The sequence below is a fragment of the Panthera uncia genome, chromosome F2, assembly GCF_023721935.1.
Source record: "Panthera uncia isolate 11264 chromosome F2, Puncia_PCG_1.0, whole genome shotgun sequence".
In the NCBI taxonomy this organism is placed as follows: Eukaryota; Metazoa; Chordata; class Mammalia; order Carnivora; family Felidae; genus Panthera; species Panthera uncia.
In genome coordinates, this window is record NC_064812.1 from 59,943,691 (window position 1) to 59,956,967 (window position 13,277).

The 13,277-nt window shown below is 38.4% G+C and overlaps 1 long non-coding RNA gene across 2 annotated transcripts in view; it reads left to right on the plus strand.

The window, feature by feature from the left end:
- The window catches only part of LOC125924618 (uncharacterized), a 53,756-nt gene extending 40,624 nt beyond the window's left edge, over positions 1 to 13,132 (plus strand). For both annotated transcript variants that reach the window (XR_007458487.1, XR_007458486.1), the window contains exons 3-4: positions 8,750 to 8,880; positions 13,050 to 13,132. This is a non-coding gene — a long non-coding RNA (uncharacterized LOC125924618). The remainder of the gene's footprint in view (positions 1 to 8,749; positions 8,881 to 13,049) is intronic.
- The last annotated feature ends 145 nt before the right edge of the window (positions 13,133 to 13,277 follow it).

The following is a 13,277-nucleotide window of genomic DNA, read 5'->3' on the forward strand; positions in this document are numbered from 1 at the left end:
GATCAGGTAGCTATATATTTTTTTTAGTTATCAAGTAGCTATTGAATTTTTCCCGTTTCCTTTAATGCATATCTTGACTATATTTTTATGATAAAGACAAATCGAAAAAGCCATATGATTGTATTAGTTGTACATACCTCCCCTGCTCACACTCTGTCTCTCTCTCAAAAATAAATAAAACATTAAAAAAAAATAAGAAGAAAGTCTTACAAAGCTTCACCACAGGGCCATAACCAAATCAGAGATATAGCCATCATAGCTTTTGTTAAGACTTCTGAAAGGTCCTTTCATCAGGACAAAATGGCCTTAACAAGGAGACTAAAAGCATGGTCTTATGAAAGCCTGATATGACCAAAGTATCTGAAATTAGGTAGAGATGCAGATTTCCTTTTTTTTTTTTTAAACTTTTTAAACAAGTTTATTTAGTTTGAGAGACACAGAGAGAAAGAGAGTAGGAGGGACAGAGAGAGAGAGGAGGGAGAGGGGAGAAAGAATCCCAAGCAGGCTTTGTGAGCACAGAGCCTGATGTGGGGTTCGAACTCATGAACTGTGAGATCATGACCTGAGGTGAAATCAAGAGTTGGACGTTCAGCTGCCTGAGCCACCCGGGTGCCCCGAGATGCAGGTTTCCAAGAAAATTCTTAAAGCTGACTGGGATCAACTAGTAACTTCCAGAGTCCTGTGAAGTGACTGTGGCTGAAGTTGACTCCAGCAATGGTAGACAAAGGGAACATCTGGATGCTTGGTCTCACAGCTTGAGACGCTGAATAGGTCACAATTGAAGTTATTACTAGCACTGGAGTCTTCACATTCTGAGCCAACAGGTTCCTTTTATCACTGAAGCTATTGTGAGCTTTTCTCTTTTTTTGTTTTAAGACAAAACCTCCAAATACAAACAATAGTGGACAATGCATATAAAATGCAATTCTCTAAAATACCATTCGTTCTTTTTGTTCCTTTTGGATCTTGTTGGGTCCTAGTTCAGACTCTCATTTCTCATCTAATTTGTTTTTTTGGGGGGCTATAATATATTTTATTTTAATTAGTTAATTCATTCATGCATTTACTCATTTTTTAACAGTTTATTTATTTTGAGAGGAAGAGAATGAGTGCGCAGACATGCGTGTGCACGCGCAGGGGAGGAACAGAGAGAGAGGGAGAGACAGAATCCCAAGCAGGCTCCCTGCTGTCAGTGCAGAGCCCGACTTGGGGCTAGATTTCATGAACCATGAGATCACGACCTGTGCCGAGATCAAGAATTGGACACTTCACCAACTGAGCTACCCAGGCGCCTCTAGTCGTTTATTTTTATTGAGCTATACTTGGCACACAATGTTGCATTACTTTCAGGCGTACAGCATAGTGATTCAGTTTCTGTATATGTTGAGCTCAGTGCAGCTACCATCTGTCCCCATACAGCATTATTCCAATGCCATTGACTGTAGTCCCTATGCTGTGCCTCTTATCCCCGTGACTTACTCATTCCATAACCGTGAGCTTGTACTTCCTACTCCCCTTCACCCATTTTGCCCATCCCCCTCTTATCGCAATCACTAAAAGAATACTCCTGCTGCCAAAATTCAGTTTCTAAACCTCAGTTTCCATTCTCTAAAGTGGGGGTAGCAGTAGCACTTTTCCCACTTATATGCTTATTACAATAATTATGTAAGATTAGGCACAAAAGAACAGTAGCATATTCTTTACCTAATAACAACTGCTTATAACAGCTTTCCCCTCTCAGGTCCACCGCCCCCCACCTGCCCTTTGATTGAATGCCTTATTTGCTTCACAACAGATCATGTTATTCTCCTCTTGAAGGAATCTTCACTCCCTGTTAAGTAAAGGTGACATTCCTTAGCATGACTTTCAAGGTCCTATACCTATAGCCCCAGTCCACTCTGGGAGGTTTTTGTTGTATCTGGAACAGACTGGGCACTTCCATCTCCTTATTCATGGTGTCCATCAAACTGGGCACTTTCTTTTCCTTTCTTGGCTTCTCAAAAACTCTTTAGCACGTATCTTGCTAAAGAAGCCCTCTGAGATCTCCACATCTAATTTCTATATCCCCTGTAGCACCACTGTGCTCTGCTTGCATTTTGTCTTAGTATTTATTCTACTTTTCCCTTTTTTTTTTTTTTTTTTTTTTTAATCGATGATAATACAAGGAGCCCAGTTTGGCAGGGCTCATTGAAGACATCAGCCTTTTCAGGTACCTCCTAAAAAAAGGATGTCCTGGCTCCCATCCACATTAATACTGTTTGTTTCTGAGCCAATTACTGTGACTTCCTTATGTCTATTCCTGCTCTCATCTTTCTGGGGTATCAGCTTTTCTTTCTTTTCTTTCCGCGCTCATTTTTCTCTTTGGATAAAGTCACTGTTTCATTCGATATATATTTCCGGAGCACTTTCCAGGTACACTATCAAGACGAGCAGGTACACTCGCCTCTGCCTACAGGAAATGTTCACCCTCGTTGGGGAGGGGTGGTGGGAGTGGGAATAATAAATAACAAATAAATAAATGGATGAGAACATTTCAGAGTAAGACAAGGTATGAAGAAGGTAGATCAGGGAGATGTGATAGAGAAAGAACATCATGGTTAAATGTCCAGAGTTGAGTGGTGACGAATGATTCTGTCTTCAACAGTGGCTCAGCTCCTCATGTGAGGTACGTGCCCTTCTTGAATCTCCGGGTCCTGCAGCCCTTTTGGACACTGCACCTTGTGATGTGACCACCACACATGAGGCCACAGAAAGGTCTGTGCCCTCAAAGTGGAAGCATTCATTTGACGAGGCTGGCATTTGGCTGCGGGCTGAGTTAAGTCTCTAAAGGGCTGCAGTAGTCAGGACTCATGATACGCTAGACTCTCTCTTTCCCTCTGATTTTTCCAAAATGCGGTGTGGAACTAAAAAAGGAAGACATAAAAACAATTCTCTCCATGAAGAGAAAGAAGCCTTCGCATGTTTTCTTGTGCCGTATTTCTTGACTTGACAATGATCTTGAAGTTTATAAATTGCCCCTCCAGCTTCTCCTTTCTCCTGTGTCCCTTTTCTTCTCTCCATTTCAGCTGGCATGCGATTTGTTCTTTCCCTAAGTTATTCAGGGGAAACTGGAATTTAAATTTATTTGGGAAGATCTATGTCAGCTTTACTCTGCGGGGAGGGTGGGGTCGGGAACCAAGAGCCTAATAGATAGGACTTCACACTATAGACAAGGGTTTAAGAATGGATAAAGTCAGATGGTTCTATGTAATAGCACGTAGTGTTGGGATGGCCTTATTTAAAGGGGAGAAATGGAATGGGATTTTCTTATTTAAAGCTCTAACTTCTTTGGGAAATGACTTCTACTCTGAAGCATCACAAAACAATTTCTTGCTAAAGTCAGATGCAACAAATTATGTTTTCCTGTATTAGAGTTAGTGAAAACTTTGAATTCTTAAAATAGAAAAATGTTATCTAATGTTACTGCTTTTGTTTTTTAAGTCACTGTTTTTTAAGTCTCTGTTCATTGTGACTCTCCTCTGAAGGTGCTTTAAGTTCATCCTGGCTATTTGTGAGTGTAGTTCAGAATCTGTTTCTACAAGGAATAAATGTTTATGAAATTACATCCATCCTAAAAGAAGACATTTTAGCACAAATTAATTTATTCATACAAGTTATAGTGATTCATTTGCTTGGGTTCTTAGGACTTTACCTTTGCATCATGTCTTGTGTGTCCTTTGAGATATTTTTGAGAGTAATTCTTTAAACAGGATGTGTGCTTCAGCATAAGATGTAGATATGTGATTAATAGAGGTTTAAAAATATGTTTTTGCAAATTGCTTGCCTCCCCCCTTCGCTAATTTGTCATCTGTGCTAAGTGGATGTGGAGACAATTTAACGAATACAATTTACCACAGACTTTAGTAAAAAATAAATTTGATTCTGGAGCACCACAAATTGTAGAATCTCGGAAATGAAAAGAACACTGAAAGGTCATCTGGTTTGTCCTTCTTCATTCAGACAGGTTTGCACTTCTCATTACAGCTGGGTGAGAATCTATCCTAATTCTGAAGACATCCTGGAAAGAGGACTCACCAGCTTTCTCGTTATTGCTAATGTGAAACATCCATCACTTGTGGAAAATTTGTCTGAAGGACATCTAATTTCCTCATACTGGAGTTTATCCCATTTTCTTTAAATGAGTCTTCAATGACGACCACATAAAATTTCTGTGAACCAACCATTTCAGAGAAATGAGATTGAAGAAGGTGGTGGGTATAAAATGGTTAGAATGGAGTCTGGAACATAATGGGTTCTCTTAATGCCATAATAATAATTATCATGATTATCCTCAGGGTCTTTGGTGATAAAGGAACGTCAGGTGATTTGGGGATTAGCTGCTCTGACTGCCTGGTGGTGTCGTATCCCAAGGCTGCCTCCTGGCTCAGGGGAAGGAATGCATGATTAATGGTTGACACAGGGGATGGCAGAGGGCATAGAAGGAATGGTGACAGTGGTGCCAGCTGTTTGTCATCCCCATGATGATGACTGCAGGCTTTTGGCGGGCCGGGACCCCAACTTATTAGTTTTGGGTCTTTAGGACTTAGCACAGTGCCGAGCATAAAAAGACACAATGTGAATTGAATAGTTAAGTGTTGACTATTATGAAAACCACTCGACAAAATATTTACGTTATAAATGAGTATTATTCCTGTCTTTCAATATGATTTATAACTTTAAAAAATTTGACCTTGAACATATTGCTGTTTCTCAGGTCAACCTTCTCTTTTTCATCTTTTCCATTCTCTTTTATTTGGACACAGGGGTCATTGTGACTCTCCTCTGAAGGTGCTTTAAGTTCATCCAGGCTATTTGTGAGTTGTAGAGTCCAGAATTAGACTCTGTGTCTCATTACAACCTTGAGCATTGTGTTGAGTTCTGATATTTCATGCTCTGTGGTGATGCTTCCCGGCATCACACTGGTTTTGTGTGCATGTAAGGAATGATAAAGTTGACAGCCTTGTGAGGTGTCACAGTGTTTCGGCTAATGGAATCAGAGGCTTCCACGCAAAATTTTGCCCTGATCAGAGTTGCTGACCAGTTTGCAAATCGGCCTCTAAAGTTCTTGCTAGGGGGCTTTATCATCTTTCACTCTCAGAAGACAACCAGAAGAGTCATCAGGGTTGAGGAATGCAAACCATGGGGCTGGGGTAAGGACTGTTTGGGATCCAGGACGCTCTCTGTTCTTCCAAAGCTGCCTGAGTTAAACCAGTTAAACCCGTCTGCTTACACGAGGAGGTGGGAGATGAGAAAAGGTGAAAAGGGAGCAAGGAAATCCTTTTTAGTTCTCTTAGTGTAGATTCTATGATATTATTCCCCGTCCACCTCCATCTTTTTGTGGCCCAATCTATGCATTGTAGGATTTGTGTTTCTGGGGCTGAGGGTGGAGGGTGAATGGGGTAGACTGGAGCAGAAAGAAGAGACCGTATCAAAGGAGCAAGAATTTTGTATTCACCTCGGTCAACAGGGGGAGGAGCCGAGTGCTGCTTTTATTCCATTTGTCTTAGATTAGATGGAATTCTGGGAATGTGACTCTTCCCCTGACAGCTCCCCATTGTTTTCTCTCTTAGTCTGTGTCTCTTGAAGTTTCTGAAAAGGAGGATTCTGGAAACGGACTGTGGGGGATAGAATGGAGAAGCTTATGTGGGAAAAGATTTACATTTCCTCTTGTGGCTAGATTGCCATTGCCCTAGGGGCTGCTGACCCTCTGGGATGACCAGAGAATCCTGTGGACGTTTTGACTGACCCAGCTGCTCCTGGGTGGTACCGTTAAGCCTGGAGAGTGTGAATACAGCAGACTTTTGAGGATCCCTCTGTCCTCCTCAATGGTTTTGGATCTTGAGCATTAGCCCAGAGCCAGAAGGGCTCTTGTAGACTGATGAGCAGTGAGCACATTGCTCCTTGTCTCATGTTTAGAATCCAGCACTGAGTTTCTCTACATCACCTCTTATGTCCATACAGATTGCATCCTTTATGTGTGCTTCCTCTTTTGAGTGAAATGACAGCCAGATGGGGCCCTCTTTGCTTTCAGGAAGGTGTGTGGTGGCACCTGAGCTAGGCAGGCAGAGGGAGTGAATGGAGAAAAGCGTCATCAAGACCAAGGTCAGCCCATTCTTCTCGTCACTCCTTTCCCCTCTGTCACCAGTACAGGAGTTGGGCATCGAGAGTCTGGGCACTCTGTAGTCACATCTGTGTTGGGCCACAAATATACTGGCAATACTTTACTCAATATTTATAATCATCTCATTAATTTAACTCAGGCAAGTGCCCTTGGCATTAAGAGCAGGAAAATGTTGCTGTGGAGAGTTGGAATTTCTTGGAAGGTATCATCCTTGAAGCTTTTAGACTATTCAACAAAGGTCTTTAAGACACATCCCTAGTGCTCTAACAAAGTAAGGAAATTTTCTTTGATGGGATGGCAGCATAGCAAAGCAAGGAACCAGCACTGGCCTAGACAGTCAGGTGTCCAAACTAGCCAGATGCCTGACTCAAACTTTTGGGTTTACTAGCTGTGACTTTGGGCAAGCTACTTAACTTCTCTGTGCCTCAGTTTCCTCCTCTGTCAAATGGTGGACGTTATTGTCAGGATTAAATAAGCAAATATATGTATAGGTCTTGTTGCATGGTAAGTGCAATATAAGAGTTTGTTAAATAAATAAGCCTCTCTTCTCACTATCCGCTAACCTTTTGCTTTGGAGAGCCTGACTCAATCGGTAGTTTGCTTCACTGGTCAGGCAGGGCTGGGTATCTAACTTGTGGGGCCTAATACAATATGAAAATACAGGGTCCCTGGCTCAAAAGTTACTAAGAATATCAAGATGGCAAAAGCAGGGCATTAAATTAAGTGTGGACCGTTCAATGTGTCTGTACCCTGAGCAAATGCACAGGTCGCGTACGGATGCAGCTGACCTTGGGGGCAGGAGTTAAGACTTGATTTACCCAACAAGGGCTGTCCTGAATTGGTTTCAGGAATGGCAGTTGGGAGACTGCCTCCAAAATCTTTGATGAGCTTAGCCGGGTTTCAGCAAGACGCTTTGCACTGAATTTTTAAAAAATATAAACCAAGTGACATACATCTGTAGGCTATCTGAGAGGGTTCATTTGAAAAGGAGGGTAAGGGATCCAACTTTTTTTTTTCCCCCAGGCTGAGCGGTTCTATCCAAAAGCTACCTGCCTCAACAGTCAGTAATGAGGTGTCAAGAAACCATGGATTGTTGGGTGGCGGGTGTGTGCGTCATGCTCAATGTGAAGTGACTTCATGCAGAGAAGTGAAATGACACAGATGATTCATTTACACATTTATTTTCTATCTTGCTTATTCTACCAGACTGAAATGAAGAACAATGCCAGCAATTTTATAGACATTTTGACATAAAGTAAACAAGTATTTTGATGTTGAACAATTGTACAGACTACTACATGCATATAAGTATGCTGATTGGTGCAGAAATACTGAATTGATCAGCAAAACTACTAATACAAAATCACATTTTCTTTTTATGGAGTTAAAATGCAGCAGATATGGGGACATTGATACAAACACCATTAAATGGGAGAGAAAGGCATTGTATTAATGGTGCAGGATGGACAGCTGAACAAACACGCGTATGCTAAATCGTATCTCTTCACAAAACTGAAATCAAAACACCTTGTGTGCAAATATGATGAAATAAAGCATGTTGATGCAGTGAATGACACTAGACGAGACTTACCACTTACGCGTAAGCTTTAGCTTTTACCGAGAGTTTGTATTAAAAGTATTTCAACATAGTATAAGATGAAATGCTAATGCTATTATGTGTGTGGGCAGGACAGGATAACCCAACTGAGAAATCTTAGAACGTAAAATACTGATTGTGCTTCTTTTTCTCTGCAGCATTCAGAGCATTCATAGAGTAGTATGAAAACCCTCTAAAACATTGAAGTTGATAAAAGTGAATGATGCTTCATGCGACTGTACCTATAAATCTAATACCATGTGTAATAACATGGAAATATGAAATTGTATTACTTAATGTACACAGCAATTGTAGGAACTATTCATTTAACTTGTAATGTCTGTTACTCTATATTCCTTAGGCTTTAAAAATAATTTTCAGTCTTTTTAATTTGGGAGATGTTAAGGACTTAATAGAAACTATTAAAATCTCTACAACTTGAGAAACAAAAAAGAATAGGTTGCATGTCAACCTGTTTTGTAGGGAAATCACCCATGATTTTTCCCAGCAAGGCTTTTTATGTGCATTAATTACTGATAGCTTTGTAGTTTTGCCATAAGGTTTCATACACTTACTTTGTAAATCTTCACAGAGTTGTCCTGAGTTTAACAATAAGATTATAATTCTAACATTAAACATTGAATGAATGAATTTGGGAGTTAGACATAGTTGTTTTTTTACTAATATATGACTCTATTTAACCAAAAAAGCAATGGATGATGCAGGCTCTCCCTCCTGATCCTAAACACACTCATATTCACATGCACACATGTACAAATACATACAGCCTTCCCAAAAGTGAATCAACTTTTCAAAAAATATACACTGTGAACTTTAGTTTCCCCCCATTTAACTCAGCTGCAGGTTTGCGTTTTTCTATTAGCTTTTCTTTTTTTCTCTCTTCTCCCTCTCCCTTCTCTTCTTATTCCTTCCTCTTCACTCCCACCTCCCAAGATGTGGCCTTTGAAAGTCTATATATGTTAATTTTGTAGATTTCCAACTTTAGTTTTTGGAGACCGAAGTGAAAATGACGTTATCCTCTTGACTACTGGACAGCACTACATGGGTCACTCCTGAGGAATGTCTACCCTTGGACTAGTGAAAACAGCTAATGTTAAGACAGGTAAGAATGCCCTACAATATCCTCCTTTTGTTTTGCACATAATAGTGGTGAAAGAAACCATTTAAGGCAGTTCTACAATGGCAATGGAAAATGATTTAAGCAACTAAATAGGAAAATTGGTAGCTATTTTTCTTTAGTTAGTAGGCAACACTTTTTAAACTGAATTATTCGACATATTTAGACTATGTAGATGTGATATAGAGATTTGTTTTACAAGCCTGAAAAGACAGTTAAAAAATACTACTTCAGTATTTATGGTAAAAAATGCACAGATGGAAATGATTCAGTGGGCCATTTTAACTAAAGGCATTACTGTACTGCCTCAGCCCTTTTTTGGGCTAGGTGTTGAGTAAGCAGTTTATAGTCACTTTTGTTCTGTGGCCTATGTACAGGACACTGTAACACAGTGTGTTGACATAATTAGATGAGACAATCACTCTGGCAGCTTTTAAATGCGGCAGACATGGACGGTCAACATCGAGCTTTTACATAAGCTATGTAGAGACAGGTAATAAATACATTTAGTGAGCTGGTCGGATGGCATAGTGCTTTACCTGAATACTATTTAAATAAGCTAGGATCTTTAGTTTTTGCGAGAACAGGTAGGAACACAGTATTCCTTAGGCTATAACTAAATAGTAAGACCTAAGCTGTCGTGCAATTCTGCTTTAGAACACGAATTATTTTTCTAAGCATCAGAAGTTGGTTGAAACCCCAAACTAAGGAATATATTATACTAAAGCTTTCATAAAATTACTAGGCAAAACAAAACCCCCATTAAAATAAAAATACGATTTTCAGTTTACTAGTGATGGATACTGGATATCTGAAGGTGAGATTTTAGTGTATCTTGGAAATTCCTTTGCAGATTCAGTGGAAGGTCTTCCCCAAGTCAGTCTGTCTCTAATTTTGGAGATAGCTGCACCCTCCGATTCCCTCTAATTTGCCTGGAGTCGTTGCACTTAGTGTAAAGACTTTGCAGCGGGCTGCATCATATATAGTCCCTGGTCATGACTCAGCTCTGAAGCTCCTTGTAGGAAATCTGGGTTCCACGTAAATTTTTTGTGACATGGCATTTTAAATAAAATGAAATAGAAAATGAACCTCCTCCTCTGTTACCTTTCTTCATCAGTAAAATTTTAACATTAACAAAAAGGCAAAACAAAAAGTCTCTGGTAAAACCTAATGATAATCTATCCTTTAGAATATGAAAACAAAATTTTTTAATAAAGAATTCTTTTTAACACTGAAAGCTTTTATTCTCATTTTATAGTTTATTCTGGCAAATAGTCAATTATGGTAAATCTAGAACCAAATTTGGTTATGAATTACTATATATATATATATATATATATATACATATATACATATATATATATATGTTTACAAATATTTAAAGCATAAAAATGCAAGAGTATGTTGAATATTTACATGACTAAGTGTGTTTAATTTTTTGGTAATAAGGAGAGTAAAAGAATCTTCAGATAGATAAAGCTAAAGTCTTATAATTGTAGGAAGCTGATTTTTCTTTAGGAGAAATTGACATTTTTCTATTAAACATTAAAAATGTAAAGCTGTTAAGTAAAAAAAAGAATGCATTACCTAAGTTTTCGTAGCATGTTATTTATCCAAATAATGTCAATTTCTTTTTAAAGCCACACGAGGTGGAGATACATATATACATATATATATATATATATATAAACAAGTAGGATACATATGTATGTAATTTGGCAAATAAAATATTCTCTATTTTAAGGTAACAGGGAGTGGAAATCTACATTTATACTCACACACATTTTGAGTGAAAATCTATATTTATACTCACACATTTAAGATTTTGACTGTTTAGAAAGCCACAGAAAAATTTTAGAAGACTAAATAATTAGCACACAAATGCAAGTTGAATGATTTCTTTTGGAATAGTTTCAAAAAAGAAAACAAATACCTCCTGTCAGGTTTGTGGTAGGTGGTTAACTATATACTATCTAGTTTAATTTATAGTAGCCTTTTTTAAGAAACTCATAGTAAAATGGGAAATATTAATTTCAAATGACCACCTAAAGATACTTTTGTACAAAGAACTTAAAAAGAAATCTTAATCCAAATCTGAATTATTTCTAATTGGAAGTACAGCAAAGTACATTATTTCAAGATGGCCTTTTCTTCACCCCTAATATCTTTTGCTGAAGTTCTATAAATTACTATTACAATTTTGGCCAAGAAGCATATAAAAACTACCAGAATAATATCTGTTTTTCCTGATTGAAATGTTTGTTACCATTGGAAAAAAAACAGGGTTATATTGGTATTTTCCTTTTTGGATACTGCCCTAAAAACAGACACATTAATTGGTTGCATACAGAAATTTAGTGGAATGTGCATTTAGGATGATACCTGATAACAAATCAGTGGGTTAGACACCACTTTTCTCATCAACCTAGTTATTTACCTTTGAAGTTCAAGAACTTACTAGAGGCTTTAAAAATGATTCTTTTGTTAATAGGGAGAGAAATATATAGTGTCATTGCTTTGTCGGTCAAACCGTATCATCACCCTGTGTCGACACTTCCTTTGTCCTTAGGCTTCTCTGACCACTGGACAGCTTCCTGTTACTCTTTGCTATGGGCTTCAAGTTGCTATTGCTAATGGCTCAATTGGTCCTGCCCTTGACTTGATACCTGAAGTACCATAATCAGGCAGACCCTAGGGAAGGATTACTGGTGGGCACTACAGACAAGAGAGAAATTGAAAACCTGGATGAGCATGATCTGAGTTTAATCAAAAGAATCTGTTTCCAAAACAGGATCGTGAAACTTGAGAAGAAAGTAGAAGGGAGTGAGGTCAAGTCCCTTCTATAAATGGTTTCCATTGTAACCCCGGGCACAGTAGGTGATGTTAATAAGTTGTCCAGTAACTTCCCATTTGAACACGTTTTTCCACTTACCCTCACTTCTTCAAACAAAACAAAGCAAGCAAGCAAACACTCAAGCAACAATATAAAACAGAAAAGCTTTCGGATTGAAAACAAGGTGCTAAGAGCAAGATATAGTCATTATACAGTCAAATGAAAGATTATTAAAAATGCTTCAGTGTGCTAATGGTACCTTATGTTTGCTTATAAACCTTTTCTCTACACTCACTGCTGAATTTTTAATGGTTTAATATACCTCTTTAAAATTGCATAAATTTGAAATGTGGCTATTGTACGACAAACCTGAATGTGTTGTAAATTATAGGTTTTCTTTTTTTTCCTTTCTTTGGTCTTGAACTAAATAGGAAAATTCTGCCAAGTCTTTTTTTTAATTGGGGGTGGAGGGACAGAGAGAGAGAGAGAGAGAGAGAGAGAGAGAGAGAGAGAATCCCAAGCAGGCTCTGTGCTGTCAGCTCGATCTCACCACCCTGAGATCATGACCAGAGCCAAAATCAATAAGTTGGACGCTTACTAATGAGCCCCCAGTACGTATTACTTGCTATATATGTGTTTTCTTTCTAAAACTCCTCCTGACTTCAATTAAACATTATGATGTATTTTGCAGGTTAAAATCAGCCTAACCCATATGCTATAAATAAGAATGTTAGAAGCCTCTTGGTTTAAAGATGGCAGAAATCTGGCTGTAACAGAATTTCTGGCCAGCACCCACAGATGTCTCTTGGGAGTTTAGAAACCATCTATTTTTTTCACCAGGGTAAATTCAGGGGCAGTTTGGGTTCTATTCGTAATCTTCAGACAGTGGAAAATGTAGACTGTGGGCTTTGGAGTTAATCAACCCAGTGGCTTTGTCTTCACAGGTTCATGATTCTTAAAAAAAAAAAAAGAATCACTCTTTCACATTCTCTCTAGCTTCCCACTCATAGTGGAAAGTTCAAAGTAGCATTTACTGTGCAGCCAGAGTCCACACTGGGGCTCTGCTAAATATTGAGCGAAACTTGTGATTCTATTTTGATTTGAAGGCAGCAGGTAGAAATATTCTGAAAGCGCTTTGCAGAAAGTAGCAACAGTTTTATCAGATATTTTGGAATAAGAAAAACTGAGAAATGACCACTGAAAAACAGGTCTCCAAAAATGTCTAGGATGTAGTTTTGATTTTGGCTATATGCATATGTAATGGAAGTTGTAAAATGATAGAAAATTTTCTTTCAAATTCTCATTACCATTTCTTTTCTAGGCAAATAGAGAATTCCACTTTTCTCTCAGATTGACCACTAGGAGGTGCTCAACATGAAGAATAAAAAGCAGAGGGCAGCCCATGACCTCTTTTCTGAATTTGTGTGTTTGCCTCTGGACTCTTTTCACTATTCTGTCTGTTTCCCTGAATCTCAATTTTGAAAGTAGATTTTTATCGGTTGGTATGCCACCTAAAAATATTTTTAGGTTAAGATGAAACAAAAATAAC